This window comes from Eumetopias jubatus, unplaced genomic scaffold (assembly GCF_037043125.1).
Source record: "Eumetopias jubatus isolate StellerSeaLion01/CBP00866 unplaced genomic scaffold, mEumJub1_p1.0 scaffold_9, whole genome shotgun sequence".
Lineage (NCBI taxonomy): Eukaryota > Metazoa > Chordata > Mammalia > Carnivora > Otariidae > Eumetopias > Eumetopias jubatus.
The window spans coordinates 86,780,667-86,807,079 of NW_028274815.1; the positions used below are offsets into that span (position 1 = coordinate 86,780,667).

Sequence of the window (26,413 nt, forward strand, 5' to 3'; positions counted from 1 at the left end):
TGGGATTTATAACAACTGTAGAGGTCAGGTTGGAGACTGTCTTTCTGGGACAATTTGGTTTAGGGATGGAAAGTGACCCTAGCACACTGGAGGTCTGAGGTACTTCAAGATACCATACTTGTGGGCTTTCTTCACAACAGGTGCCTTATGAATTCAATTGGTAGATAACTTTGGGATTTGGCTGCATGGTGTAGGAAGTTACTTGCAGTCTGTCTTTATTCACTGGACAGTTTAGTTCAGATTATATCTAATTGCAAAGTTTTAGTAAAATCCTGCCTGTAATTGTTCTGTATTTAGATTGCCACAAAAAAAATAACAATGTTACTCTTGAACGCTGGACTGGCATCTATTTTATAATATGTCTGCACCCAATTTCTGCTTTACTTTTGTTTTTCTTCAAGTTACTCACCTGCTTTCTGTAACTAATAAAGTCTAACTCCATCAGACAAGCTCTCAGGAAGGAGACTAAAGCCGAAGTGCCATGTCTTACAATGACCAACAGTCCCAGTTGGCCTGCTAAGAAGGGTTTCCCAGGATGTGGAACTTTCTAGAATCAGTAGAGACCTGGGAAATGAACCCAAAAGTAAATAATAGGACCAGGCCTAAGGAGCAGTCGATTCCATGAAGTAACACTGGAGCGTGCTGGGAGGAGGTGGTTGTCTGCAGGCAGTAAGATGCATGTACTTGTACTTCTCCAGTCACCCATGATGACTGAGCCAACTTAACTTCTGTGGGTTTCCCCCTTATTGTGTAATTTAAAGGCTTTCACTGGACTCAGCATCTCCCAAGCTCCATCTAGCTCTCCAGCTGATGTCTGGTTATCATCCGCCATTGAACAAAACCAGAGAAAGCAGAAAAAATCAAAAGAAGGAAGAGGACAATTCTTTAAACAGACCACACCTCATTAGTTGCTGAAGAAGAGAAATTGGTGTTATGAAAAAGATTTATTATTGATTTTACTAATTAGCAAGTTAGGCAACTATACTAACCTTTTATAGCTCACTGGAGCACACACATTTTCACTTTTATTATCACCTCCATTTTACAATGAACAAAGGGAAGCTCTGATGGGATAAGTAACATGCAGAAGGTCAGCAGGATTAAAAACCATGAGGATCAGAGGGCGAGGTGGGACCACTTGTCCAGTCCTAACTTCCCTGCCTGCAGCTATGTGAGATCCCTGGAGTCTTCTCTCTGTTTCAGTTTTCCAGGTGTGAGGTGGGGCTAAGATGAAAAAAATCCCTTTTCATATGGTTGTTTTGAAGATTGAAAAAATTCACCTAACACCTTAGGACAGAGCTTTCTACATCCAAGTTCTTAGCATTTAGCATCTTGTCACTATCTAGTAGATAGAAGCTAGATTTGAGAACAACACATACTTGCTCAGGGATGACACACAGTCCTGAAGTCTTTGTTTTCAGACCTCGTTCCACCACTAACTGACTATAGAATCCTGCCTCTTGTTTTGAATTAGCCTCAACGCCCCTTTCAGTTAACACTCCTGGTAAAGCAAAACTTTTTTCACTTGTCAATTTTTTTTATTTCTAATGTGAAGTCTACTTAAATATCTGCCTTGTTTTGTATTCAATTCACAAGTGATTTACCGACACAGAGTGAGTAGAGAAATATTTATTTTTTTAAGTAATCTCTGCACCCAACGTGGGGCTTGAACCTATAACCCCAAGATCAAGAGTCGCACGCTCTACCGACTGAGCCATCCAGGTACCCCTGAGAAGTATTTAATATAACGAAATAACTACTATAGGGTTACCCATAACATTTACTAAGTTTCAGCTAATGTGTTCTCCCTCTGATTATATAGGATACATATTCAGATACTGAAAATCAGAGTAAAATAATTTTGTTCCCTGATGCTAATTATTTGTATATTTTGCTTTAATTTTTAAAAAGAGTTGCTTAAAATGAACAGAAAAAAATGCTTTCCTTAGAGATGAATAAAATTAAAATTATTTGTGCACATGATAAACCCAGTTAAAGTATTAAATTATAGATTCATATCTTCCTTGAAATACTGGTTTTTGAAACCGAAGATGCCACTTCCAAATTACCATAAGTAAGTTTGAAATTCTGCGGCTAATGTCCACATCCTTTGACCCAGTAATTCCATTTCTGGAAAATCATTTTAAGAGAATAAGATGGAAAAACTTAGACACAAAAAAGACATTCTGCCAGTATTTAAAATGGTTTATCTGCATGATAAATGTATATTAGACAATTAATGCAGTTGGAAAATTAATATTTATCAAGGCTTTTCAAAATTGACTACTTTTTATAATATTCAGCAAAATGGCAGAACACAACTTTTATGTACAGTGTGATCAAACACTAAAATGTTAATAGTGAAAGCCTTTGGGTAGTGGGTGATTTTTGCCTTTTTACATTTTCTCTAATTTCCATATTTTATACACTGAACATGCATTCTGTTCAAAATGGGGAGGGAAAGATTAAAATGAATACCTCATGGAAATATTTTCAATGTCTTGGGCTTCATTATTCTTAAGTCATTTTTACACTCCCTGTGGCTTAGATTCTACCCTATCTAGGCAGACAGGCCCTCTGCATGCAGACCAACCCTGCCCAGTTGCATGGAGAAGAGGAGATAACTGTCCTTAAATGATTTCTAATGAGTGGTAATTCTAATAAATAATTTTCTATGAGAAAATTTTATCCTTGAAACCTTCCTGGAGTAGGACTGCCATCACTGTTGATTAATGAAGAAAGTGAGCCTGGGAGTTAGTTGCTGCTCACAGACCGGGCTCCCCACTGGCAAGAACCAAAACTGCAACTCAGTCAACCTCACTTCAAAGCCCTGTGCCTTCCCCTGCTCCATTATAAGGCCAGGCAAGATGCTGTGCGTAAGATGCTTGGAGGATTATAAATGCTATCAAAATAAAAGGACAGGATTGTCCCTGTGCTATTACTAGACCAAAAAAAGAGACACAGCTCTGAAAAACAAGTGTACCAAAATTTAATTAAATCATTTATATTTAAAGAGATACTTTTATTCAGAAATTTCAAGGTGCATTTTCCAAGTCTCTTTAGAATGTCTACATTAATACTAACAGTACATTACAGTTCCTTTCTACATTAACAGTAAGGTCTAAATACAAAAAAATAAAATAGAAAATCTGAACATTTCTATTTTGTGAGGGCAGTACCTTTTAAATCTTTTGACAATAGCACTGTCAACTGTACAATGAGCAATACACCACGATTAAGAGTAATGTATCATCTCTAAGAAGTAAAATGTATCTTCACACCTGGATGGGACATTTTGGAATAGTCTTTCCACATTTACCACAAAGAAAACCTCTCAATGTGTAAATGAAATGAGGTATGTAAAGAAGGTAAAGTTGTTTTAAACTACCTTAAATGAAGACTGAGTAATATTCCATATTCCATATATGATATATTATTTATATATTATATATTATTAATATAGGTATATGCACCATCTTCTTTATCCATTCATCTATTGATAGACCCCTAGGTTATTTCTATATTTTGCCTATTGTAAATAAAGCTGCAATAAACATAGGGGTTAACGTTTGTTTTAGAATTAGTGTTTTCATTTTCTATGGATAAATACCCAACTGGAATTGTTGGATCATATGGTAGTTCCATTTTTAATGTTTTGAGGAACCTCCATATTGCTTTCCATAGTGGCTGCACCAGTTTGATTCCTACCAACAGTGAACAAGTTTCCTTTTTTCCACATCCTCACCAACACTTGTTATTGCCTTTTTGATACTAGCCATTGTAATATATGTGAGGTGAGACCTCACTGTGGTTTTGATTTGCATTTCCCTGATGATGAGTGATGTTGAACACTTTCCATGTATCTGTTAGCCACCTGTATGAGTTCTTTGGGAAAATGTCTCTTCAAGGGATGGAGGGACGGGCAAAATAGGTGAAAGAGATTAAGAAATACAAACTTTTAGTTATAAAATTAGTAAGTCATAGAAATGAAAAGTACAGCATAGGGAATATGGTCAATAATATTATAATAATGTATGGTGACAGATGGTGTCTATACTCATGTGATGAGCACTGAGTAATGTATAGAATTGTCAAATCACTATATTGTACATCTGAAACTAATATAACATTATATGTCAACTATACTTCAATTAAAATTAAATTAAAAACATAAAATAAAATGGGGAAAATATTTTTTAAGTGAAGACAGATTTAAAAAAAATGTTGAAAATAAAGCTGTCTCCGTTTGCTCCTCCCCTGGAATTGTAACACGTAAATCCAGTGGTCTCCAAACTGTTGATCACATGCCTCTATCATTAAGAAATTTGGAACACACATTCTCAAAGTTATGTATTTATAAATTGTAAATCTACACTACTACCATTAATTAAAATCTCAAGACCTAATACGCACTTGAGGTGAGAGTCATTGATAATAATATTGGATATAAATACACACATCAAACAGTCTTTCTGGTTATTTAGAATTCCTTTTGATCCAATTCTTGCAGACATTGCTAGATTGTCACCGTTTTTATCCATAATGAGGCTGATGAAGTGTCCTACTAGGAGTCAGGGAGGGGTGGTGTTGCCACTTTCTCTTTGCTTTTGCGGCTTTGCTGGAAGCTCTGGTACTATCCCCAGCCTGCAGCTTGCTTTCTTTCTTTTTATTGTTATGTTAATCACCATACATTACATCATTAGTTTTTGATGTAATGTTCCATGATTCATTGTTTGTGCATAACACCCAGGGCTCCACGCAGAATGTACCCTCTTTAATAGGGTACATTTAATAAGGGTAACCCATCACCAGGCTAACCCATCCCCCCACCCCTCCCCTCTAGAACCCTCAGTTTGTTTTTCAGAGTCCATTGTCTCTGATGGTTCATCTCCCTCTCCGATTTCCCCCCCTTCATTCTTCCCCTCCTGCTATCTTCTTCTTTTTTTTTCTTAACATATATTGCATTATTTGTTTCAGAAGTACAGATCTGTGATTCAACAGTCTTGCACAATTCACAGCGCTCACCATAGCACATGCCCTCCCCAATGTCTATCACCCAGCCACCCCATCCCTCCCACCCCCCACCACTCCAGCAACCCTCAGTTTGTTTCCTGAGATTAAGAGTTCCTCATATCAGTGAGTTCATATGATACATGTCTTTCTCTGATTAACTTATTTCACTCAGCATAACACCCTCCAGTTTCATCCACGTCGTTGCAAATGGCAAGATTTCATTCCTTTTGATCAGCCTGCAGCTTTCTTGCAGAAATCTATTGTAAGCCTCATCCATGTTGTGACGGTTAATTTAGTCAAAAGTAGGCAACATAATGCACAAAAATGCTTTATTAGACACATACATATCACAATGCATACATACTGCAATACATTGAAACATAGTCCAAAGGATGTGTGATATATCACATAACAGGCAACAGATGGACATATGAACCAAATGAAAATACCAGTGTCAAAACATATTTTGAATATTTTACATAATTTATTTAAATTACTTTTATTTTCTAGTTATACATTAATATATTGCACATTCATCTAAAACTCCTTACTTTGCAGACTAAACTTTGACCTACATGTCCGTGTGATGTCTCTCCTTCCTGCATTGCAAGGTCATGGAGTATACAGTTTATTAATTTTTGCATCCACTGTGCCTCATGCAGGGATGTAGCACATTTTTTGGATGAATGAATGGGAAGCATTGGCATTTTATTTTGTTGAAAATATCTACTTAAAACTACTAAGCTTGGGGCGCTGGAGTGGCTCAGTCGGTTGAGAGTCTGCCTTCAGCTGAGGTCATGATCCCAGGGTCCTGGGATCGAGTTCCATATTGGGTTCCCTACTCAGTGGGGGGCCTGCTTCTCCCTCTCCCTCTGCCCCTCCCTCTGCCTGCTTGGCATCTCACTCGGTCTCACTCTCTCTCTCAAATAAATAAATAAAATATTTAAAAAACTATTAACCTTTAATCAAACAAGAGTTTTTTTGAAAATAATGTATTCAGGATTAACTACTGGGGGTATGGTATAGATTTTTGTCAACTTTTATTTGTCATTCCTTCATGGACATCATGTTATAGGGCATGACTAGAGACCTCATCACCCCCTGCCTATGCCATTTTATGTCAGGTCCTATGAGCATTTCTTTTTTATTTTTTAATTTTATTTCATTATGTTATGTTATGTTAGTCATCATACAGTACATCATTAGTTTTTGATGTAGTGTCCCATGATTCATTGTTTTCGTATAATAACCAGTGCTCCAAAACACAGCATCTTTTCTTGATTAAAATTCTTCAGAGTATAGGGATAGAAGGAACATTCCTCAAGTTCATAAAATCCTTCTATGAAAAACCTACAATGAATATCATCCTCAATGGGGAAAAGATGAGAGTCTTTCCCTTAAGATCAGGAACACATCAAGGATGCCCACTCTCGTCACTATTGTTCAACATAGTACTAAAAGTCCTAGCAACAGCATTCAGACAACAAAAAGAAATAAAATGTATTCAGATTGGCAAAAAATAAGTCAAACTCTCTCTCTTCTCAGATGACATGATACTTTACGTGGAAAATCCAAAAAACTCCACCCCAAATTACTAGAACTCATACAGCAATTCAGTAATGTGGCAGGATACAAAATCAACACACAAAAATCAGTTGCTTTCTTATACAGTAACAACGCAAATATAGAAAGAGAAATTAGAGAAACAATTCCACTTGTCACAGCACCAAAAACCATAAGATACCTTGGAATAAACCTAACCAAAGAGGTAAAGGATCTATACTCTAGGAACTACAGAACACTCATGAAAGAAATTGAAGAAGACAGACAAAGATGGAAAAACATTCCGTGCTCATGGATCGGAAGAATAAACATTGTTAAAATGTCTATGCTGCCCAGAGCAATCTATACCTTCAATGCCATCCTAATCAAAATTCCAATGATATTTTTCGAAGTGCTAGAACAAACAATCTTAAAATTTGTATGGAATCAGAAAAGACCCCCTATTGCCAAGGAAATGTTGAAATAGAAAAGCAAAGCTGGGGGCATCACGTTGCCAAATTTCAAGCTATATTACAAAGCAGTGATCACCAAGACAGCATGGTACTGGCACAAAAACAGACATATAGACCAATGGAACAGAACAAAGAGCCCAGATATGGACTCTATAGTCAAATAATCTTTGACAAAGCAGGAAAAAATATGCAATGGAAAAAAGACAGTCTCTTCAATAAATGGTGCTGGGAAAATTGGACAGCTATATACAGAAGAATGAAACTCGACCATTCTCTAACACACATAAAGATAAACTCAAAATGGATGAAAGACCTCAATGTGAGACAGGAATCCATCAAAATCCTAGAGGAGAACATAGGCAGTAACTTCAACATTGGCCATGAGGATTTCTTTAGAGGCTCCCACTCTAGATTACTGTCTCTCTGTTTTATTTGTTTTTTATTTTTTCTGTACTCACTGAGCAGAAATATTATAGTTTTCTTTTTGATTATATAAAGATAAGTACATTCTTTTTCTATTTATTATGTTATGTTAATCACCATACATTACATCATTAGTTTTTGATGTAGTGTTCCATGATTCATTGTTTGCATATAACACCCAGTGCTCCATGCAGAACATGCCCTCTTTAATACCCAACACCAGGCCAACCCATCCTCCCACCCCCCTCCCCTCTAGAACCCTCAGTTTGTTTATCAGAGTCCATCGTCTCTCATGGTTTGTCTCCCCCTCCAATAAGCACATTCTTATCTTAAATAAGACTAAGTATTCTTGGGGCACCTGGGTGGCTCAGTCAGTTAAGCATCTGCCTTCGGCTCAGGTCATGATCCCAGGGTCCTGGAATCGAGTCCCACATCAGGATCCCTGCTCAATGGGTAGTCTGCTTCTCCCTCTGCCCCTCCCCCTGCTTGTACTCCCTCTCTCTCTCTCTCTCTTGCAAAAATAAATAAAATCTTAAAAAAAAGACTAAGTGTGCAAAGTACTTTCTAGAAATATTTGTGTATGTAAAATGAAAAATTTAACAACACCATGTGATTTTTCAAGTACTTTGTCAGTTTATCAGACAACTGTTTAGACATAGACCAATCTTTATGTCCCACAGCCTCAGAAAGTACTGGTAACAATAGTAACAGCTCGTATTCGGTGACTATTTTCTGAGATCATATTCAATGCTTTACAAGCTCTACTATAGGTCCTGTTCTTATTTACACTTTTCATGCACAGAAATTGAATCCCAGAAAAGTTAAGTCGCTTGCCACACAATTACCACGTGGTAGAAGCAACTTTCATACTCAGGATATCTGTTTCTAGAATCTGTGTTCTTGGATGTTGTGTTCTCCTGTCTCCTTTCAAAGACCCTTGTAGACTGGTACCCTCAATAAACACAGTGAGTACCTGATGTACTCATCAAAATCTGTTTGCAGTTCTACTGAGGACAAGCTTCCGTTAGGCCAGATAGAATCTTCTGACAGTCCGAAGATGACCAAGACATAAAAATACTGAGTAAAACTAGCCCTCTGCCTAAGGTGCTTACTAGCAAGACCAGAAATTCAAGCAATTGTCTCTATTGACAGTGGAAGAGTAACAAAATCTTAAATAACAAATTCACTGAGAAGTGTTTTATATGTTTACTGGAATAAAGCCAAAATTTTAATTAGTGGCATTTTATTCATTCTACCCCTTCATTCTCCCATGGGATGCCACATCCCTCCAGATGGAGATACAGTTTTTAATTCTTTTTGTCACTCATTTCCAAATACAACACAAAGCACAGTATTTGGCACATTCTCAAATGTTCAGAGGTGGATTATCCATTTTTACTTTGTCTTAATTTCCTTTGCCATCATATTAGGAAGGGCTAGTATGTTCACAGAAAGTTCCTGACAATGAATGAATGAATGAATGATAACCAAATGAATAATTTTTCCAAAATTATCTTTAAAACCGTTATCATAAGTTTGGTGAACCAAGTTAAAATTTTGTTATTCATATATGAGTGGACATAAGAAAATCAACCACTTCTTCAGCCATGTAAAATAAAAATAGACAGCCAGAGACAGTCTCTTCAGCTCTTGGCTAACAATGACTCTGGGGAAAACTGGCTTCACTGGAAGATGTGAGAAAATTACAAGCCAGGGTCAGAAGGGCAGCTGCCTGCACAATTTTATATTTCTCCAGACAGTGGGTATTAGATATATTTATGGTCTTTCAGAGCAGAGTAGTCTGTAATACAATTTAGCTCATCTAATTGAGAAAGAAAAATGGGAAATGTTTTCCAGACATGTCTGCTTAAGCCTTCCCTGGATCTATGGCATTTGTATCAATACAGGAAGTCATGGGGATAAATTGAATTTATAGACTTGTGAAGAATAAATCAATTTCCCATGGAAAAACCCTAGTACCAGAGCTTATACGTAAGCTTCCTCCTTGGCTATTTTTATTTGTACTTGCTTAGAGCATGGTACCAAAACAAAGAACTGTGACAAGTCTAAATGAGTCATTTTGGGCAATGGAACCACTTGAGAGATTTTGCTCTAATAATGGAACTTTCCTATTTCTACATTTGCCTTGATTACACAGCAAGCTATGGAATTCCAATAATACTTATTTTTTAATCACTCTTAAGATGGTGAAATAAGACAAAGGAGAGCATTTTTAGTCATTTGTCTTTGTAATATAAGTTCAAATTCCTTCTTATATTTTTCTCTTTAGAGTAAAAGATGCATTTGAAAATATTGAGAAATTGTGATGGTTTAGAGACCCATATGGATCCAAGTGACTAAAATGAGCAATGTTCACATCTTAAATAAATTAGACATCTTTCCATGTTGTACCAGGAAAGGTTGTAGCAGGAAACAGATGGTCACTCACAGGAGCAAATACAAGAAGTTCAATGGCAGGACTAGTCCCAACAGTGTGGGAAGCCTAAGAAGAGGGTGGTGAAAGTCACCAGAACTAACATCAGCTCTAGGTTCTAAGGGGCAAGAGAAAGGGCTGAGATGCCACAGGTTGTCACCATAGGAGGGCCAGGTAGAAGAAGGAGGGCTGTGGCCAGACTCAAGGTGCCCCAAGGTGGTGGGAAGATATGCACCCTCTTCTCTGTCCCCTTTGCGGTCTCTCAATGGTACAAACACAACCAGAAGCTGACAAGTAAGAGGTAAAGTTAATTTGTCCAAAAGTGATCCCTGCAGACTGACCTCCAAGCAAAATAACAGGTCTCCTTCTAAGTTCCATGGAAAGCTGCTACAGCTCAGTACTTAAGGCCACATATCCTAGAAAACATCACGGCTTTGACCCCCAAAGCTGGTGCTCTTCCCACACACTCAAACACTCAGCTGAAAGGAAAATACTAGAGTCCAAGTGTTTGCCACTTTGTGCAGCCCCTAAACACAGCAAAGAGATCTGTGCTTCCCTAATCATGCAGCTAAAAATGCCACAACCGTGTTGGACTTCTGTATATTGCTCGAAAATGGATGAGAAATGAAGCACCCACATCGGTCCTACCATGGTCCTACTGATGTCATCTCCCTGAGTTTTCCCCAATGAGTGTCTGATATGGGTGCTGTCATCAGCTTGTTTGTAGTGAGTAAGGAAGCAGGGTTGATGCAATGCAAAGAGGTCAGCCTCCACAAACACACAAGATGGAAAAGGGTGCAAATGTGATTTGAAGGGGTAGGCTCTTCCGGATGCTATACTGGATTTTAGGATCTGTTTTCTTTTTCTCTTGTGTGTCTCACTTATTGATTTCACCTTTGTGGCAGCACTGACCAGGGCTGAGGAAGAACACTGTTGATGAACTGATTTCTGTCCATCTCTGTTATGAGGGTGCACTTCATACTTTCCATCAGCTTTATGTCCAGCAAGGTTTCAGGGCATTTTAGGTATATGCTCCCTTTTCTGCCAAACACAAGCCAGGAATAGCAATATCAGCATTTGCCCTAATAGCTTCCAAGGCTACCACTTATAAATTTTCTGTATGTGCACACTGTTTTTCACATTTCTCATTTAATTCTCTCAACAACCTTCATTTGGCATTTCAAGTATGAAAAAATGGAAGCTTTAGAGAAGATAGTAATTTGCCTCTATTTACACAGCTGGTAAGTGGCATAGCTTACTTCAAATCTAGGTTCAAACTCAATTACTAAACTATACTCCAGCACACTAATTGTAGGATTTTGAAATGGCACTGACCTTGAAGCCAAAAGACCTTGTTCTTAGTCCTGGAAACAAGCAAGTGACACCCTGGTGTCTGGGGCCATGTGCAAAGGAAAAAAGGTGTTGGAGGTCATAAGATGTTGAAACAGAAGATATCTTCAGAGATGTGAAGTCCAGTTGTTTCTTTGGAACATCCGTCTTCATTTCCTGTCATCAAACCAGGGAACCTAGAACCCTGAACCCCAGGCTCCCAAGCCAAGCTAAGACATGCTTCTAGAATTGCCTGGAGACATGTGGCCCAGCATCAGTGGTGAGACTACAGTCTGCAGAGACTATGTCTTTGCATACGTTAAGTATGAAGCAGTATAGACTCTTTTTTCTCAGTTTCTGACAATAAGCAAACAATTTTACCTGCTAATCACCCACCTAATTAATACAAAGTAAGACCCCTACCACTTCCCTTTTTGACTGGTGGGTGATGATAATACAGAGAGATCAGGACCCCTGCATGCATGCAGTCCTGAACCTCAGCATAGATGCCCAATCTCTCTGCATCCACATCTTCATTTATACCATGGTGATGACAACACCTTTTCTGTTTCACCTCAGGACTATTATATAGATGAAACAAGAGAAGGTAGGTAAAGTCTAAAGCATGCTTAGTTGTAGGTCTCTGATCAAATAGTTCATATATATTATGGCCTTGCTCTGTGCCCAGCAGAGTGTCGAGAGAGACAATAGCAAGGATTGGAGCTGTTAAAAATTCTTGAAATCTTTGAGGAAAGAGAATGTGTTGTTTCATATTTAATATAAACCATCTTCCCATGTTAAATGAATTTGATCTGTTGCTCAGCCCCCAGGAGGCTCCTGTATGGCTGCCCCCATGTGGAACAGTTTCAGCAGAGCAGCTGTGTAAAAGATCAGAGCTCTGTGATGTCACATCTCCTGGGGTCAATATGCTCCCTTACACTTTTAAAATCACTTTAAAATTAAAAAAAAAAGTCAACATATTTCAAATTTCACTTTAGTAGTTTGACTTGTGATCAAACATATGGCTCTCCACAATTACTTAGAGAAATATCTAGGAATACAAGGGCCACTGAAACAGTCTGTGTTTGGAAACTATGAAACCCAATGAGCTTCAATACTGTGCTAGTTCTCAAGAGAGAAATTGCCCTCCAGCTCCACTGATTAAATCCTGCTCTTTATTTAAAGATGGACATAAAAACCTTTGGGAAAAAAATAAACGATTAAAAATCACTTCAAGTTTCCAAGCCATTAACAGCAGAGTGATGACTACAACTGTTTCTGCGAAGACTATTTTTAATCAACTCTTCTCTTAAAATTCATTTAGCTCTGATTTTTGTTTTAAAAAAATGGACACCATTGATCGTGTTGCTTTTCTAGACTACAAATCCATATATGTTAGGGGAAATTCCTTATTGAGTAGTGTTGAAGTTTGGATCTCGATTAGCTAGCAACCAGAAAGACTGCTGTTTTCATTATCTGCAAGTAACCAAATGTCTTGCCTTTCAACAAGTCGCATAAACACCTCTATGCTTGGGTTTCATTATTTAACAAGTGAAGGAGAAGAACCAGATGATTTGTCAGTTCCCTTCCAGCCCTGACATTGTTGGGCTCTAGGATTCTTCCAGGACTGGTTATTTTTAGTCAACAGAGTAAGCAACAAAGATAACCAGGCTGAGATCTGTATGTTGTGATGTCAGTCGACCCATGACAACGTGTTTCCCTGTGCACAGGGCTTTCCTGAAAGGTGTTGTAACTGGCTTATGCTCTGTTCATATTTTTGCAGTTCTTGCATGTTCGATGGCTCCTCTGCCTTTCTTTGCTCCATTAGCTCAGTTGGGCCCTGAGAACTTGCAGCCTCTTCTCTCCAACTGAGGACTCTGAGGCACAACTGATGACAAAAAGTCTGGATTCATCCGCAGAACCACCTCTCTGTCTGCCCCATTGCACAAGAGTACGCCTGGGTTCAGTCGAGCAGCATGTGGTAAATCACTCTGTGCTCATGAGGGAAGTGCCTCCTTGGCAGAGAAATTGCTACTAGCATCTTATTGACCAAAACTCTAGCACAATTTCCCTTGGATTTTTTTTTCAATTCTGATGAAAATAATAAACCAAGCTCTCCACTTGTCTTTCCTTGATAGATACTTACTGTCTTTTCTAATTATATAATTACTGCCTTAAGACTCCTTGTGGCTTATGTATATGGATGGAAAAGTATAGTTTCCCAAAAAGGAGGGATGTGGGAAGGAAATGAAAGAGAACTCCCAAGGCTGTGCTTAAGGCACAGGAGACTGATTTACAGGCCCAGGTTGGGGTTTTGCATTTTTTTCTTTATTTTGTATTATGTTATGTTAATTGCCATACATTACATCATTAGTTTTTGATGTAGTGTTCCATGATTCATTGTTTGTGTATAACACCCAGTGCTCCATTCAATACGTGCCCTCTTTAATACCCATGACCAGGCTAACCCATCCCCCCACGCCCATCCCCTCTAGAACCCTCAGTTTGTTTCTCAGAGTCCATAGTCTCTCATGGATCCTCTCCCCCTCTGAATTCCGACCCCTTCATTTTTCCCTTCCTACTATCTTCTTCTTTTAAAAAAAAAAAAATCATGTATTATTTGTTTCAGAGGTACAAGTCTGTGATTCAACAGTCTTACACAATTTGCAGCACTCACCATAGCACATACCCTTCCAGTGTCTATTACCCAGCCACCCCAGCCCTCCCAACCCCCACCACTCCAGCAACCCTCAGTTTGTTTCCTGAGATTAAGAATTCCTCATATCAGTGAGATCATATGATACATGTTGTTCTCTGATTGACTTATTTCACTCAACATAATACCCTACAGTTCCATCCATGTCATTGCAAACGGCAAGATTTCATTCCTTTTGCTGGCTGCATAATGTTCCATTGCATATATATACCAAATCAACTTTATCCATTCATCTGTCTATGGAGATCTTGGCTCATTCCATAGTTTGGCTATTATGGACATTGCTGCTATAAACATCAGGGTGCACGTATCCTTTCAGATCACTACATTCGTATATTGGGGTATATACCCAGGAGTGCAATTGCTGGGTCATAGGGTAGCTCTATTTTCAACTTTTTGAGGAACTTCTATACTGTTTTCCAGAGTGGCTGCACCAGCGTGCATTCCCAACAACAGTGTAGGAGGGTCCCATTCTCTTAGCATCCCGCCAACAACTGTCATTACCTGACTTGTTAATTTTAGCCATTATGACTGGTGTGAGATGGTATCTCATTGAGGTTTTAATTTGGATTTCCCTGATACGGAGTGATACTGAGCACTTTTTCAAATGGTTTGTTGGCCATTTGGATGTCTTCTTTGCAGAAATGTCTGTTCATGTCTTCTGCCCATTTCTTGATTGGATTATTTGTTCTTTGGGTGTTGAGTTTGATAAGTTCTTTCTAGATTTTGGATACTAGTCCTTTATCTGATATGTCATTTGCAAATATCTTCTCCCATTCTGTCTGTTGTCTTTTGGTTTTGTTGACTGTTTCTTTTGCTGTGCAAAAGCTTTTTATCTTGATGAAGTCCCAGTAGTCCATTTTTGCCTTGCTTCCCTTGCCTTTGGTGATGTTTCTAAGAAAAAGTTGCTGTGGCTGAGATCGAAGAGGTTCCTGCCTGTGTTCTCCTTTAGGATTTGATGGACTCCTGTCTCACATCTTTCAACCATTTTGACTCTCTTTTTGTGTGTGGTGTAAGGAAATGGTCCAGTTTCATTCTTCTGCATGTGGCTGTCCAATTTTCCCAACACCATTTGTTGAAAGGCTGCATTTTTTCCACTGGACATTCTTTCCTGCTTTGTCGGAGATTAGCTGACCATAGAGTTGAAGGTCCATTTCTGGGCTCTCTATTCTGTTCCATTGATCTATGTGTCTGTTTTTGTGCCAGTACCATACTGTCTTGATGATTATGGCTTTGTAATAGAGCTGGAAGTCCAGAATTGTGACACTACCACCCTTGCTTTTCTTTCTCAACATTTCTCTGGCTATTCGGGGTCTCTTCTGGTTCCATACAAATTTTAGAATTATTTGTTCCATTTCTTTGAAAAAAGTGGATGGTATTTTGTTGGGGATTGTATTGAATGTGTAGATCACTCTAGGTAGCATTGACATCTTCACAATATTTGTTCTTCCAATCCATGAGCATGGAACGTTTTTCCATTTCTTTGCGTCTTCCTCAATTTCTTTCATGAGTATTTTATAGTTTTCTGAGTACAGATCCTTTGCCTCTTTGGTTCGATTTAGTCCTAGGTCTCTTATGGTTTTGGGTGCAATTATAAATGGGATCGACTCCTTAATTTCTCTTTCTTCTGTCTTGTTGGTATATAGGAATGCCACTAATTTCTGCGCTTTGATTTTATATCCTGCCACTTTACTGAATTCCTGTATGAGTTCTAGCAATATTAGGGTGGAGTCTTTTGGGTTTTCCACATAGAGTATCATATCATCTGCAAAGAGTGAGAGTTTGACTTCTTCTTTGCCGATTTGGATGTCTTTTATTTTTTTGTTGTTGTTGTCTGATTGCTGTGGCTAGGAGTTCTAATACTACGTTGAACAGCAGCGGTGATAGTGGACATCCCTGCCATGTTCCTGAACTTAGGGGGAAAGCTCATTTTTTCCCCACTGAGAATGATATTTGCTGTGGGTTTTTCATAGATGGCTTTTATGATATGGAGGTATGTACCCTCTATCCTTATACTCTGAAAAGTTTTGATGAAGAAAGGATTCTGTGTTTTGTCAAATGCTTTTTCTGCATCTATTGAGAGGATCATATGATTCTTGTTCTTTCTTTTATTAATGTATTGTATCACATTGATTGATTTGTGGATGTTGAACCACCCTTGCAGCCCAGGCATAAATCCCACTTGGTCGTGGGATCTTGGTGGGATATCTAATGTACTGTTGAATCCTATTGGCTAGTATTTTGGTGAGAATTTTTGCATCCATGTTCATCAGGGATATTGGTTGGTAATTCTCCTTTTTGATGGGGTCTTTGTCTGGTTTGGGGATCAAGGTAATGGTGGCCTCATAAAACTAGTTTGGAAATTTTCCTTCCATTTCTATTTTTTGGAACAGTTGCAGAAGAATAGGTATTAGTTTTTCTTTTCTTTTTTTTTAAAGATTTTGTTTATTTATTTGACAGAGAGAGAATGAGAGAGAGAGAGCACGAGAGGGAAGAGGGTCAGAGGGAGAAGCAGACTCCCCGCCGAGCAGGGAGCCCGATGTGGGACTCGATCCCGGGACTCCAGGATCATGACCTGAGCCGAAGGCAGTCGCTGAACCAACTGAGCCACCCAGGCGCCCAGGTATTAGTTTTTCTTTAAATGTTTGGTAGAATCCCCCTGGGATGCCATCTGGCCCTGGGCTCTTGTTTGCTGGGAGATTTTTGATGACTGCTTCAATTTCCTTAGTGGTTATAGGTCTGTTCAGGTTTTCTATTTTTTCCTGGTCCAGTTTTGATAGTTGATACATCTCTAGGAATGCGTCCATCTCTTCCAGATTATCTACTTTGCTGCCATAGAGTTTCTCCTAATATGTTCTTATAATTGTTTGTGTTTCTTTGGTGTTGGTTGGGATCTCTCCTCTTTCATTCATGATTTTGTTGATTTGGGTCATTTCTCTTTTCTTTTTGATAAGTCTGGGCAAGGGTTTATCAATCTTAATAATTCTTTCAAAGAACCAGCTCCTTCTTTCATTGATCTGTTCTACTGTTCTTTTGGTTTCTATTTCATTGATTTCTGCTCTGATCTTTATTATTTCTCTTCTGCTCAGTTTAGGCTTTATTTGCTGTTTTTTCTCTAGCTCCTTTAGGTGTAGGGTAAAGTTGTGTATTTGAGACCTTTCTTGTTTCTTGAAAAAGACTTGTATTGCTATATACTTTCCTCTTAGGACTGCCTTTGCTGCATCCCAAATTTTTTGAACAGTTGTGGTTTCATTTTCATTGGTTTCCATGATATTTTTAAATTCCTCTTAAATTCCTGGTTGACCCATTCATTCTTTAGTAGGATGCTCTTTTCTTGTTGGATAGACCCTTTAAGTAGGATATAATGTCCTTCCTAATCTGTTATTACAGTCTTTGGTTTAAAATCTAATTTGTCTGATATAAAGATTGCCACCACAGCTTTCTTTTGGTGTCCTTTGGCATGGTAAATGGTTTTCCACCCCTTCACTTTCAATCTGGAGGTGTCTTTCTGTCTAAAATGAGTCTCTTGCAGACAGTATATTGATGGGCCTTGTTTTTTAATCCAATCTGATAGCCTGTGTCTTTTGATTGGGGCATTTAGCCCATTTATATTCAGGGCAACTATTGAAAGATAGGAATTTAGTGCCATTGTATTGCCTGTAAGGTGACTGTTACTGTATATTATCTGTGTTCCTTTCTGGTCTATGTTACTTTTAGGCTCTCTCTGCTTAGAGGACCCCTTTCAATATTTCTTGTATGGCTGGTTTCATGTTTGCAAATTCCTTTACTTTTTGTTTGTCCTGGAAGCTTTTTATCTCTCTTCTATTTTCAATGACAGCCTAGCTGGATATAGTATTCTTGGCTGCATATTTTCTCATTTAATGATCTGAATATGTATATCATGCCAGTCCTTTCTGGCCTGCCAGGTCTCTGTGGTTAAGTTTGTTGCCAATGTAATGTTTCTACCATTGTAGGTTATAGATCTCTTGTCCTGAGCTGCTTTCAGGATTTTCTCTTTGTCTCTGAGACGCCTAAGTTTTACTATTAGATATCAGGGTGTTGACCTATTTTTATTGATTTTGAGAGGGGTTCTCTGTGCCTCCTGGATTTTGATGCCTGTTTCCTTCCCCAAATTAGGGAAGTTCTCGCTATAATTTGCTCCAATATACCTTCTGCCCCTCTCTCTCTTTCTTCTTCTTCTGGGATCCCAATTATTCTAATATTGTTTCATCTTATGGTATTAATTATCTCTCAAATTCCACCCTCGTGATCCAGTAGTTGTTTATCTCTCTTTTTTCAGTTTCTTTATTTTCCATCATTTGGTCTTCTATATTACTAATTCTCTCTTCTGCCTCATTTATCTTAGCAGTTAGAGCCTCCATTTTTTATTGCACATCATTAATAGCCTTTTTGATTTTGACTTGGTTAGATTTTAGTTCTTTTATTTCTCCCAAAAGGGTTTCTCTAATATCTTCCATTTTTTTTCTAGCCCAGCTAGTATCTTAATAATTGTTATTCTGAACTCTAGTTCTAACATCTTACTAACGTCCATATTGTTTATGGACGTTATGTTTATGTTTATGGACTGTCCCTGGCAGTCAGTACTGCCTCTTGTTCTTTTTTTGTGAGGTGATTTTTCTGTCTTATCATTTTGTCCAGAGGAGAATAGATGAATGAGAGAACAAAATGCTAACAGGGTAAAAATGACCCCAGAAAAATATACACTAAACAAATCAGAAGAGACCTTCCAGAAAGTGGTTGCTTTTCTGTTCAGAAAGTTGCTGCTATTCTTTTCTTCGATCTCCTGTTGAGTTCGTAAGTGTTCAGAATGGTTTGATCCCTATGTAGCTGAATTCCCGGGACCAGATTAAATTTAGGTCGCTTACTCCCCCACCATCTTGCTCCTCCCACCTTGGCAAGATAACACCCTCCATCCACCACGCTCCACCCTCCCCTTGCGGACACGCTTGCACACAAGGGCAGAACGGTGATGTCCAATGGTTTGCTTTATTTTGGGAGGTGTGCAGAGTATGGGAAGGGCCTGAATTATCCTGGAGCAATACTTCAGTGGCCACAGTGAGGGGTGAAAGGGGTGGGGAAAATGACAACAAGAGAGGGACACCTAGAGGAGAAGAATAGGGCTATCTCTTGTAATGGTTGCTTGAGTTCCTGCTATAAGGCTTGCAGTGTGATTCCTCTTCTTCATGTATCCATGGTATCTTCAGTAAAATACTCATTTAGTGATAGAGGATGGAGTGGATCTATTTTTCAGATTTCTTGAAATGCACAGTCTTGCTTCAAACTGCACACAGGGTAAAAAAAAGAGTCTACCTAATGGATAACGGCTCATATTGTTACAGACATTCCTGTGACCATAGTTTTTCCTAGAATGTAACACTTAGGAGGGAAGATTGTGTCATTCAGTCGGTTTGATTTGCTGAAAGAACTGTAATGTAAACAAAGGAGGGGGCAATTATTCCAGGTACTTGCAACATGATTTGATTAGATATATGTTATAGAAAATAGGGTCACCTGACCATTTTGCTGTGGAACTATTGTGACTATGGAAATAAACATTATAATCATAAGATGGTAAAAGGAGACATTCATTCAACAAATAAACCATGCACACTTAACTTGTGGCAGGCACTGTGCCAAGTGCTGGGGACCATGTTGAAGAATCACATGTGCATGTGATCCCCACCGTCAAGGGGTTTACACCTCAACCAGAGAGACGCACATTGAATAGCATAATTACTATTCTAATAGGTGCCATAAAGAAGTGCACAAATAATAAGAAAGAATATCACAGGGAGATCTGCCCTGGTCTGGATATCGGAAATTTCTCTGAGGAAATAATATTTAGCTAAAATCTGAGGGTTGGGAACAGATAATCAATCTACAGGAAAAGGAAGAGCAACAGAAAGAACATAAATAAAGGCCCTGAGGTGGCAAAGCTGGATGACACGTTCATAGAACAGAACTTGGAGAACAGAAGAAAAAAGGGGGGGGGGTGTTCAGGAACATTAACCATTTAGTCCTAAAACTAGGGTGAGCAACTTTCCCCAGTTTGCTTTAGATTTTCCCAGTTTCAGCACTGAGAGTACTACATCCCCAGAAACCCCTCTATCTCAAACAAACGGGGACCAGTTTCCCAAGACCATCCTGATTTTAAGGCTGACAGGCCCACATGTTAGGAATGCCCTCTGTCTTGGACACATCAGGACGGCTGGTCACCACACCTCATGGTAATAGAAAACCATCAGTGGAAATGGCACAACCTGATTTGAGCTATAGGTGATGGGCCTTGACTGGCTGTGGGGCAATTCTCAAGTCTGTCATTTGCACAACTGGGTACTACAGGGACCTTTCACTGAGGCAAGAACCAGGAGAAGGAAGTCGGTATGGGAGGTGAACAATCACGACATAGGTGTGGATATGTGAGTTAGTTTTTGTAAAACATGTCTACTAATAAAAAGAATGATTTGGGGATAGAAGAAAAGTTAACTAAACTGAGGTTCAAAGCTAAGGTTTCAGAAATGCCACTGCCGCTTCCACCACAGTGTGAAGAAAACAGGTCTGAGACAAGGTTCTGCCCTGAGAGGCTTCTGAACCTAGGGGCTGCCAGGTCTCCAAACATCAAGTCCAACTTTGTTGTCCACCCTGTCTGATATGTCAGATCAATGCCAACATTGACATTACAAATAATAAAAAAGTTGTTAAAATTCTCAGTCCAGGATGCCTGGGTGGCTCAGTTGGTTAAGCATCTGCCTCCGGCTCAGGTCATGATCCCAGGGTCCTGGGATTGAGCCCCACATCGGGCTCCCTGCTCAGCAAGGAGCCTGCCTCTCCCTCTCCCTCTGCCCCTCCTCCCTGCTTATGTTCTTTCTCTCTCGTTCAAATAAATAAATAAATACATCTTTAAAAAACATTCTCATCCAACAAAGACAAAGAAAATCAAATTTTGGAGAATTTATGAGACGATCCCAACATCATCACACTAGCAGGCATTGTGAAAGACCCTGTGTCATGAAATCTTGCCTCCGTTTTTGAACATGTGAACAACACAGACTTCAAACAATTGTACCAGATGTTAACAGACTATGATACTTGATTTTACATGTGTGAGATTCTGAAGGCCCCAGAGTATTGTCACAGCATGGGAATTATGCACAGAGAAATGAAACTCCATAATGTCATGACTGGTCATGGGCACAGAAAGCTACAACTAATAGACTGGGGTTTGGCTGAGTTTTACCATCCTGGTCAAGAATATAATGTCCGAGTTGCTTCCTATTATTTCAAGGGTCTTAAGCTTCTTTAGACTATCAGAGGTACAATTATACATAGGTTGGATATGTGGAGCTTGGGTTGTATGCTGGCAAGTATGATCTTCTGGAAGGATCCATTTTTCCATGGACATAACAATTACAATCAGTCAGTGAAGACAGCCAAGGTTCTGGGGTCAGAGGATTACATATGCTGTATGACTATATTGACAAATATAACATGGAATTAGATCCACCTTTCAATGATATTTTGGACAAATGTTCCTGTATGCGATGGGAACACTTTGTCCACACTGCAAACCAGAACCTCATCAGCCCTGAGGTCTTGGATTTCCTGGACAAACTTTGGTAATCTGACTTCAGGTCACAGCTTACCACAGGAGAGGCCATAGAGCACCTCTATTTCTACACTGTTGTGAAGGACCAGGCTTGAATGGGCTCATCTAGCATGTGGGAATGATGGGTGGGTGGCAGTACATCTGTCAGCAGTGCCAATATGACATCAGGGATTTCTTTAGTGCCACTTGCTTCACCCCTCAGACCTCTGGCAGGCTCACCATCTCTGTGGGATACCTGTTTCTTGCACTCGAGCCCAGTAGTAATGGCCCCTTCTGTCTACTGATCCTTAAACAGAGGTGGGGGAGGCCATATTCCTCCATGCAGCTTGGGCCTGGTAGGGAGGGGTGAAATACTTCAGAAGCACCACGTCTGAACCATTGCTTGTGGATTTATAGTAGTTCAAATCTTTTTGTTTGTTTGTTTGTTTTTGGTGTTGAGGAAGTATTTTTTAATTTTTTTAGAAAGCATATTTATTTTTTAATTTAAATTCAATTAGCCAACATATAGTATATCATTAGTTTTTGAGGTAGTGTTCAATGATTTGTAAGTTGCATAAAACACCCAGTGCTCATCACATCACATGCCCTCCTTAATGCCCATCACTCAATTACCCCATCCCCTCCCCCTCCCCTTCCACAACCCTCTGTTTGTTCTCCAGAGTCAAGAGTCTCTCATGGTTGGTCCCTCTCTGATTTCTTTCCATTCAGTTTTCCCTCCACTCCCCAATGATCTTCAGCACTATTTTTTATATTCCACATATGAGTGAAAACATATGATAATTGTCTTTCTCTGATTGACGTATTTCGCTTAGCATAATACCCTCCATTTCCATCCACGTCGATGTAAATGGTAGGCATTCACCCTTTCTGATGGCTGAATAATATTCCATTGTATATATAAACCAAATCATTTTTTAAAAATATATGGGCTGATTTTTTCTTAACTCAAATTTTCAGAACTCAGGGATCCCCTGAAAAATTACCTACAGTTAGAATATCTCACAGACAACTTTTTTTCTTCCCTTCCAAATTCAGTTCCTCATCACTAAAAGACAAAGATAAACCAGTCTCAATCTCTGTGGCTGCGTTTGGGTGGAGATTTTTTCCCATATCCACCATTGCGCCCCCACCATTCCACACTGAGGGGGGTTTGTATCTCATGCTCTTCTCTGGAGATCAAAAAATGTAGCTTCAGGAAGATGGGAAGGAAGGAGGAAGGGAGGACCAAACCTGTAAGACCAGTGTACTGCTAGCTACTTATATCAATGTGCTCCAAAGGTGTTTCAATGGGGTTATCCTGACAAATCTACTGGGAATATGTCCATTTCATTGAGCGGCTAAATATCAACCAAAGTGCAGAGAAGACCTGAAAACTTCTGTTCAGTAGTAGGAATCATGCCTTAATGACCTAACCCTAAATCCAACCAATTATAATTACAGTTTCAATTTACTTAAAAAATTTAATACCGGGGAGTCCAGATGGTGGAGGAGTAGGAGATTTAATTTAATCTGGTCCCAGGAATTCAGCTAGATAACTAACAAATCATTCTGAACACCTGCAAATTCAACCAGAGGTCAAAGAAAATAATAGCTGCAACTCTACAAATAGAAAAGCGACCACTTTCTGCAGGGTAGGAGGTGTGGAAAAGTTAATCCAAGACAATATATGGGAAGATAGATACCGGTGAGTGATAGAGTAGCAGACACAAAATCAAAACCTAGAAGTCAGCTCCAGAGGGTGGAGCAAGATGGTGGAGGGGTAAGAGACCTGGATTTCGTCTGGTCTCAGTAATTCAGCTGAATAGGGTTCAAACCATTCTGAACACCTACGAACTCAACAGGAGATCGAAGAAAAGAATAGCAACAACTCTCTGAGCAGAAAACCGACCACTTTCTGGAAGGTAGGACGTGCAGAGAAATGAATCTGAGGCGATATTCGGGAGGGTAGACGGCGGGGGAGGGAGCCTCTGTCGGCCTCTTCTGGCAAGTAATACAGCCATGGAGCACAAAATCAGAACTTCTAGAAGTCAGCTCCGCTGAAGTAAGTCACTCCAGTGGCTAAACAGGGGGTGGAACCCTTGTGGGACAGTGTGGTCTCAGGACCCTCGGGGTCACAGAAAGACTGGGGATGCCTGAGTGTGGCAGAGATCCCAGGCATTGGAGCAGGGAAGCCGGCTGCAGAGACGGAGGCAAGGAGTGGGCTCTCAGCTCAGGGTTGCCATAAACTGTGATCCGTGGCACAGTCGAGCCCCTGCTCTTCCAGCAGGGACCCAACAAGCAGCAGATCCAGGGACACTCACCTTCCTCCCCTGGGAAGAGCGGCATGGGAGCGCACCTCAGGGATCTGCTGGGTTTGGAGATTCCACACCGAGTCAGGTGCCAGAGATAGAAACGTTTGGTCACAGGCTGGTGAGCACGGAGTGTGGCCAGAGACCCGGGAGACAGGAGTGATTAACTGCATTTCTCTGGGGGTTCACTGAGGAGTGGGGCCCTGAGTTCTCGGCTCATCTTGGGCAGAGATTGGGAGGTCACCACTTTCACTCTCACCCTCCAAAGCTGTACGGAAAGCTTGCAGGGAACAAAAGCTCCCGAGAGCAAACCCGAGCAGATTACTTAGTTTGGACCAGCAAGGGCGGGGCAATTCTGCCTCTGGCAAAGACATTTGGGAACCAGGACAACAGGCCCCTCCCCCAGATCAGCAAGAACAACCAGCCAAGACCAAGTTTACCCATCAATGAGAATGGCAGAACTCCAAAACTAGGGGAATACTGCACATAGAATCCGTGGCTTTTTTACCATGATTCTTTACTCTGTCAAGGTTAATTTTTTTAACTGTTTTTTTTTTTAATTTTTCTTTTTGCCTTTTTCAACCAACATCTTGTAAATCCCTTTTTTAATAAACATTTTTATTTTTCATTTTTAGAGTCATATTCTATCCCTTCAGAGTTACCCTTATCTTTGGCATATATATATATATAAGTTATTCTCTCTTTAAAATTTTGAGATACAGTTTCTTCTAACAGATCAAAATATACCCTAAATCTCTAGTGTATGGCTTTGTTCTAATCTCCTGCCTGATCACATTCTCTACCCCCCTTTTTTTTAAATCCTCTTCTTTCTTTTTTCAAACATGTTCTTATTTTATCAATTCCTTTTATAATATTTTTTATAATTTTCATCTTTACAGTCACATTCCATCCCTTCATCATATCAACCCTTATTTTTATACATATATAAGTTTTTCTTTCATCTAACAGACCAAAATACATCCAAAATCTAGTGTGTGGCAATGATCTACGCACCAGCCTGATCATATTTGATCATAGTCTGTATTTTTTTGTTTTGTTCTGTTTTTGTTTGTTTTTATCTTTATCTTTTTTTTCTTTTTCTTTTTTCTTTCTTTCCCTTTCTTTTCCCCTGGTATCAGGTCTTTTCTGATTTGTTTAGAGTATATTTTGTGGGGACGTTGTTACCCTGTTAGCATTTTGTCCTCTCATTCATCTAGTCTCCTCTGGACAAAATGACAAGATGGAAAAAATCACCTCAACAAAAAGAACAAGAGGTAGTACTGACTGCCAGGGACCTATTCAATACAGACATTAGCACGAGGTTGGACCTAGAGTTCAGAATCATGATTTTAAAGATACTAGCTAGGCTTGAAAAAAACATGGAAGTTATTAGAGAAACCCTTTCTGGAGAAATAAAAGAACTAAAATCTAACCAAGTCGAAATCAAAAAGGCTATTAATGTGGTGCAATCAAAAGTGGGGGCACTAACTGCTAGGATAAATGAGGCAGAAGAAAGAATTAGTGATATAAAAGACCAAATGACGGAAAATAAAGAAGCTGAGAAAAAGAGAGATAAACAACTACTGGATCACGAGGGCAGAATTCGAGAGATAAGCAATACAATAAGACGAAACAACATTAGAATAATTGGGATCCCAGAAGAAGAAGAGAGACAGGGGGGCAGAAGGAATATTGGAGCAAATTATAGCAGAGAACTTCCCTAATTTGGGGAAGGAAACAGGCATCAAAATACAGGAGGCACAGAGAACCCCTCTCAAAATCAATAAAAATAGGTCAACACCCCAACATCTAATAGTAAAACTTACAAGTCTCAGAGACAAAGAGAAAATCCTGAAAGCAGCTTGGGAAAAGAGATAGGTAACCTACAATGGTAGAAACATTAGATTGGCAACAGACCTATCCACAGAGACTTGGCAGGCCAGAAAGGACTGATGTGATATATATTCAGAGCATTAAATGAGAAAAATATGCAGCCAAGAATACTATATCAGGCTAGGCTCTCATTGAAAATAGAAGGAGAGATAAAAATCTTCTAAGACAAACAAAAACTAAAGGAATTTGCAAACGCAAAACCAGCCCGACAAGAAATATTGAAAGGGGTCCTCTAAGCAGAGAGCCTAAAAGCAACAGAGACCAGAAAGGAACACAGATAATATACAGTAACAGTCACCTTAAAGGCAATACAATGGCAATAAATTCCTATCTTTCAATAGTTGTCCTGAATGTAAATGGGCTAAATGCCCCAATCAAAAGACACATCAATAAGACCCATCAATATGCTGTCTGCAAGAGACTCATTTTAGACCCAAAGACACCCCCACATTGAAAGTGAGGGGGTGGAATACCATATACCATGCTAATGGACACCAAAAGAAAGCTGGGGTGACAATCCTTATATCAGACAAATTAGATTTTAAACCAAAGACTGTAATAAGAGATGAGGAAGGACACTATATCCTAGTTAAAGGGTCTATCCAACAAGAAGATCTAACAATTGTAAATATCTATGGCCCTAATGTGGGAGCAGCCAATTATATAAGCCAATTA

General features: G+C 39.3%; 1 pseudogene; it reads left to right on the forward strand.

The window, feature by feature from the left end:
- Nucleotides 1–20,885: 20,885 nt before the first annotated feature.
- Nucleotides 20,886–21,841, forward strand: LOC114204053 (casein kinase II subunit alpha-like; annotated as a pseudogene).
- Nucleotides 21,842–26,413: the final 4,572 nt, after the last annotated feature.